At 44.8% G+C, this 6,824-nt stretch overlaps 1 long non-coding RNA gene across 1 annotated transcript; it reads left to right on the top strand.

The window, feature by feature from the left end:
* Positions 1-1,093: 1,093 nt before the first annotated feature.
* LOC310763134 lies at positions 1,094-1,859 on the top strand. Its single transcript, XR_014548506.1, has 2 exons — positions 1,094-1,168; positions 1,708-1,859. It is a non-coding gene; the product is annotated as an uncharacterized lncRNA (long non-coding RNA).
* Positions 1,860-6,824: the final 4,965 nt, after the last annotated feature.

The following is a 6,824-nucleotide window of genomic DNA, read 5'->3' as shown; positions in this document are numbered from 1 at the left end:
ATCTACTAAACCCCCTCCTACCCAACCCCAAGAACTGGCAGCAGTAGCAACACGTGCTAGGAATGCGGACACTGGGAGGAGAGGCAGTGGGACTGCAAGCGGCTGCTACTGGCTGCTAGACAATTTTCGGGGTTACATGTATGGAGAAGTTATGTAATTCGACAAAGGCGCCTTGCTCTCTTTGATCACAAAATTCCAAATTAGGATATTTGTACTCACTATGCTAGAGGTTACAAACTATGCTAGAGATTACGGCAATTATACACATTTGTTCCTTTGTATTTAAGCACTTCAGGCTAGAATACAAGTTTGGCTATTAAATTTCCACAACAGAAAGTTGACTCTGCCATCGGCACATTTACAGTTTTTACAGTTTATGGCTCTCCCATAAAATTCCAAAAGTGAATAGCCACTCTATAGACACTTTCCAGAGATCTTGATAGCAAATGGACCGAGATCCAGTCTATGTCGAAACCATGGTTGGCTTTTCTTGCATATGGGAATAATAACAATAACAATAACAATAATAATTTATTATTTATACCCCACCCATTTGGCTGGGCTTCCTCCAGATTCTGTCTAGACTGTGTCCTTGTATTAAGTTCCATTGTGTGGTGAGGCCCCGGGCCCCACGGTTCCCTTAGATAATAAACACACTGACACAAATGTTTAGGTTAACGGGATAAAATAGATCACAACTTTATTGGTTACAGATGTGAGCGATTTGGCTTAGGTATTGGGTGAAACTGGACTATATTCTGACTCCTGCCCATCTGCAGGGAGTCTCATAAGGGTTAACCACGGATAGGGGGAGTCCTGTGATATACAACAAATTGGGGCACCCCCAGGGTCACTGATGGGGTTGTGCCATGGCCCTTGCCCACGCCCAGGCTTTGGACAGGAACCACGCCCCCCCAATCCCTTTAACGGGATACCCTTAATGAGGAGCGGGAGGCGGAGGCAACCATTTCCCCTCCCATAAACAAGGCTTAAAGGTAAAGGTAAAGGACCCCTGTGTTGAATGGTTTCTTTAAATGTAAAGGTTCCTCATTGTTCCACCCGATGTGTATGTCTTTAAGGGGCCAGAGCAAGAGCCAGAGCAAGATAACGAGACCCAGCTTTACAGCTGTGAAACATAGCAGGTGCTGCTGAGTTGTATTTGATTAAGGTGTGTCAGACCCACCCTGGAAGAGTGGCAGATGAAGGTGATGGATTATATGGAACTGGCGGAAATGACTGGCAGAATCCGGGACCTGGGAGAAGAGGTGGTGGAAGAAGACTGGAAGAAATTTAAAGACTATCTTCAGAAACACTGTAAAATTAATGAATGTTAAAATGATGTTGGACTGAAAATAAGTGGCATTAGCAACAAAGTTAATAAGAATATGCAAAAATGAATTGATAAATGGATGAAAATATAGAGTTACAACATGTTAAGATATAGAGTTAAGATAAATGAAAGAGGGTAAGGATTTGCTGACTTGATTATTTAAATGGGAATACAAAAAGGGGAGGTGTGAGGAGGCCAAGGAAATAAGACAACGAGTCAGGGTTACAAAAATGGATTTGTTTTTATTTTCCTTTTCTTATTTTATGTATTTTTCTATGTTTCTTTTATTGTATTTCTTTCTTTTTATATGATCTTTTAAATTCATGTTTTTGTAAAACTCCAATAAATATCTTTTTTAAAAAAAAAAAAAGATTAAGGTGTGTCAGCATTTGGGTGTAGTATATAAGGAGCAGCACCTAGCTCTCCCATTACCCTGGGGGATGGGTTGGTGGTTGGGTCTGGTTTGGTTGTTAATGTATTTAGTGTAAAAGGAGTTTTTGTTTTTCTTATTAAAACCTTGTTTAAGTTATTTTTGAGGCCATTTTTTTTTAATGCATGGTCTCCCCAGCAAGCTCTCCGCAGCGCTACCATACTGCAAACAGTCAACACCCTGACAGTTAAGTCCAGTCGTGAATGACTCTGGGGTTGCGGCGCTCATCTTGCTTTACTGGCTGAGGGAGCCGGCGATTGTCCGCAGACAGTTTTTTCCGGGTCATGTGGCCAGCATGACTAAGCCGCTTCTGGCAAAACTAGAGCAGCGCACGGAAATGCCGTTTACCTTCCTGCCGGAGTGGTACCTATTTATCTGCTTGCACTTTGACGTGCTTTCGAACTGCTAGGTTGGCTTACCCAATGCCTAACCTTACAAAGTTGTGACGATTGCTACAAGGTAGGCGCAAACCAAATGGCTGGTGCCGGCGAGGAGGTGAAAGAAGGCCGCCCCCCCCTCCTGCCATGCCACCCTTTAAACAAGGGCTCAGTAACCTTTTTCAGCCATGGGCCAGTCCACTGTCCCTCAGACCTTGTGGGTGGCCGGACTATATTTTGAAAAAGAATCTGAACGAATTCCTATGCCCCACAAATGACCCAGAGATGCATTTTAAATAAAAGCACACATTCTATTCATGTAAAAACACCAGGCAGGCCCCACAAATATCCCAGAGATGCATTGTAAATAAAAGGACACATTCTACTCATGTAAAAACATGCTGATTCCTGGACCATCCGCGGGCTGGATTGAGAAGGCGATTGGGCCGCATCCGGCCCCCGGGCCTTAGGTTGCCTACCCCTGGTTTAAACGGCAGGTGGTCACGCCCCCCAGCCATCCTGATTGGTCAGCCGGGGTATGTGACGCAGCCGGAGTCCCAATGATGCAGGCGACATCCCTCTGCCCACAGCCGGGTCACCGGGAGGCCCAGATGCCCTCCCGCAATGCCACCCCCCAGGGAAAGGGAGCGGACTTATCAAAATGCTTTTACAGAACTAAGATTTAATGTCATGCCCTCTGCTTTTCCGGTTGGGCATTATAAGAAATTACCCTTAGAACAGCACCTTTGTGTTCCTTGGGAAACTCTTACAGAGAACATTGTCTGCTGTACTGCTCAGTATCCACTTTATATAAAGATCCCCATGGAAAATATTTGTTGCCATTTAGCTGCAGGAAGAAATTTGTCACACCTAATGGAGTTGCATGCTTTTTGCTGTCTGATAATAAAAACCGTTTTGTGCGTATGTGTTTATTTGCGCCGGCAGCCAGGAAATGAAGAACGAAATGTGTGTGGGTCAACTCTGAATGTTGTTTTGCTTTTTGCTTCTTTTGCTTCCTGTTTTGTTTTTGCTTATAGCTAAACAAATAAAATGATTGCCGGCCTACTCAGTTTCTCAACCAAGATTGGCTCCAGAGTGACTTTTAATTAAAATGCACACAAAGCACAATTCTGGAGCAGATCTACTGGGGGAAATGTGTGGCGGCGTCTGCTGGTAACTGGCGATCGATGGCCAAGCTACCGTATTTTCCGCTCCATAAGATGCGCTTTTCCCCTCCTAAAAAGTAAGGAGAAATGTGTGTGCGTCTTATGGAGCGAATGCAGGGGGGAGGCAGGCGGGAAAAGCCCCCAAGAGCCGCACACAAGCTCCGCGTGGCTCTTATGGGCTTTTCCCCAGGAGGGAGAAGGGACTGACGCGGCCAGTCAGTCCCTTCTCCCTCCTCATAGAAAAGCCCGCAGGAGCAGCGCACTCCTTAAAGGGTGCGCGGCTCCTGTGGGCTTTTGCGGGGGGGGGGGTATTGCCATAGCCGCGCGCAGCCCCTCCGGCCGGGGGGGGTATGGCTTCTTTAGCCGCGCACAACCTCTCCAACCGGGAGAGGCTGCGTGTGGCTATGGCAGAAGCCAAGACAGCGAGCGGGATGGATCCCACTCGCTGTCTTGGCTTCTTTGCTCTCTGGGGCTGGGGGGGGGGGACGCGGGCTTCCCCCAGCAGCCCCAGAAGCTCTGGGAAAAGCGGACAGGCTGCGCGCATAAGATTTTTTTTCTTGATTTCTCCCGCTAAAATCTAGGTGCGTCTTATCGTCCGGTCTTATGGCGCGAAAAATACAGTACTTATTTTGCATAGTTAATGCCCATGAGAGACTCTGTTGAACACCATCTGATAAGATATATATTGTCTGTTGAACCTTAGATCAGCTGCCTAAGATTATTCCATGATTCAAACATTCTTCCTTCCGTGGGGAAAGGATTGCTAGTTTTATAGCAAGTAAGGGTTTTGGGGGGCGGGGGGAAGGAATGAATAAAAGAGAGCACTTAGAGTGGAGATGTTGAGAGCCACTTACACGTACCACAAAAGGAGCTTTTTCCTCCCCAGCGGTGTTGGCAGATTAAAAAAACACACATTTTCTAGCAGTTGCTTGGATATATTTTGTTCTAAGTATAGTTAAAGCATTAAGAATGTGCGATACAGTGGTACCTCAGGTTAAGAACTTCATTCGTTCTGGAGGTCCGTTCTTAACCTGAAACTGTTCTTAACCTGAGGTACCACTTTAGCTAATGGGGCCTCCTGCTGCCGCCACACGATTTCTGTTCTCATCCTGAAGCAAAGTTCTTAAGCCGAGGTAATATTTCTGGGTTAGCGGAGTGTGTAACCTGAAGCATATATAACCCGAGGTACGACTGTAATGGCTTTCTGGCTTCAGGTTTTTTTCCCCAGTGATTGAAGACTGTGCATTACTTTTTCTCCTGAACTAAAACAAACACTTGTTTATTTAAAATAGTTATGAGAATCTGTGAATACAGTGGTACCTCGGGTTAAGTACTTACCGTAATTTGTTCCGGAGGTCCGTACTTAACCTGAAACTGTTCTTAACCTGAAGCACCACTTTAGCTAATGGGGCCTCCTGCTGCTGCAGCGCGGCCGCCGCACAATTTCTGTTCTCATCCTGAAGTTCTTAACCTGAAGCACTATTTCTGGGTTAGCGGAGTCTGTAACCTGAAGCGTATGTAACCTGAAGCGTATGTAACCCGAGGTACCACTGTATAAGAAATTACCCTTAAAACAGCACCTTTGTGTTCCTTGGGAAACTCTTACAGAGAACATTGTCTGCTATATTGCTCAGTATCCACTTTATGTATGTAACCTGAAGCGTATGTAACCCGAGGTAGCACTGTAATCTATAATCATACAGATCACAGCATACAACAAAGATCAGCCAGGTCAAAATTATCATTCCTAAAATATTGCTAAAATAATGTCTTCATTAAACCCCCAAATCTATACAGTTTAAGTGTCTGCTTCATCTCCACTAGGAAGTGTGTTCCACGATGCAGGAGCTACAGCTCTGAATTCTCTCTCCTGAGGATGGAGATTTTATTTCTGTGGCAAGAGGCACTTCCGGGGGGTCCAGAGGGTGTTCATGTGCCAGGCACCAAACCAGCAAGGGCCAAAGATCCTTAAGTTTCATTAAAAAAAAAATTAAGTCAACCTCTTAGTTATACACTAAGCAAAACATGCAGACAAGGCTTAATGTTTTAAGAGATTTCGTGGGATAAACCAGATTGGCTGCTCCTGTCTTTTAGTGCTTTTAGCCAATGAGGAGAGTTAGATTGGCAAGTGAGAATTAGGACACCAGGAATGCCTGGGGTCCTAAAAATCTTCTCTCTCTCTCTCTCTCTCTCTCTCTCTCTCTCTCTCTCTCTCACACACACACACACACACACACCAATTAACCTTCTGGCTTCTGTTTCCTTGCAATCTCTGTATGAGATCAGGTATACCTTATAAATTATTTCCTGCAGATTCTACTACGCAGGGTTTCTTGAGTGGGTGTTAAATAATCCTCCCCCAACCAGTTAAAAAGGAAAAGGAAAATGCAAATGCAAATGGCATACATGTCTAGTAAGAGGTATCTTTGCGTTTAATGGGAAGGGTTCATGGTGTTGTAAACAAAAATTGCCCTTTTCCCTCATGGGGTATCCAAGAGCCCATATAGAGTCCTTACATAGGTTCCCTATTAGTAGGAGAAAATAACAAAGGCCAACCAGAGAATATTGAGAAGCAAAGCAGATAGTTAGCTTGATCTTTATTGATCCGTTGCAACAGGGTGCTCCCCTCACCCGCAGGAAAGGAGAAGGAACCCAGAACAATGGCGCGCAAGGCCTTATAAAGACTTTTGAAATTGCCACCCTGTAGATCAAGACCTACCCCAGAAACATCATACATACATCACAGAAGGGGTGTAACCTAAGACCACCCGTCAGATACATCACACCTACATCACAGAAAAGGCGGTCTAAACAGAAATTTAAATGTTGTTTATCTCTTGTCCTTGTCTATCTCCTGTCTGGCAGGTTACTTGATTGGATTGCCTGGGGAGCCTGGCCATTCTTTTGTAGTGATAAATACTTAGTTCCTGGGCCAGGTCACAGGCTCACACCCTATTCAAACACAGACATACCCTTAAGACAGGATTTTTGAAGGAAAAGACAATGGGGAGGCTTTTCCATTTTGACCTTGCAGAGAAAACATTTGCTCAGTTTAGGAATCAAAATGGCTTCAGGTCGGTCTTCCTGTGCTGATCTATGTACTTGCGGTTATGAACATTATTATATATCTAAGACCATAAAATTCCTATCACAATGGCGAGAAGGTCCCTTGTGTTTACCAATCTGCTCAGCATATTAATATTGGTTGAAGCCTCGGACGTCTACATTGCTGGTAGGGCAGACAGAAAGCAAGCATGTCCCTTTATAGAGCAGTTGCACTCCGTTGGTTAGACACAAAATAGATCTACCCCTGCCCCCCATCCATGCATTTTATTCCTCCTATATGCAAAGTGAAATTAAAAGACACCTACTTCTTGGGAGAAAAGCAATGACAAACCTAGACAGCATCTTAAAAAGCAGAGACATCACCTTGCCAACAAAGGTCCGTATGGTTAAAGCTATGGTTTTCCCGGTAGTGATGTATGGAAGTGAGAGCTGGACCATAAAGAAGGCTGATCGCC

The sequence above is a fragment of the Podarcis filfolensis genome, assembly GCF_964270895.1.
Source record: "Podarcis filfolensis genome assembly, chromosome: 5".
NCBI lineage: Eukaryota > Metazoa > Chordata > Lepidosauria > Squamata > Lacertidae > Podarcis > Podarcis filfolensis.
The sequence above is the reverse complement of the archived record's forward strand: the minus strand, read 5'-3'. Positions and strand labels throughout refer to the sequence as shown.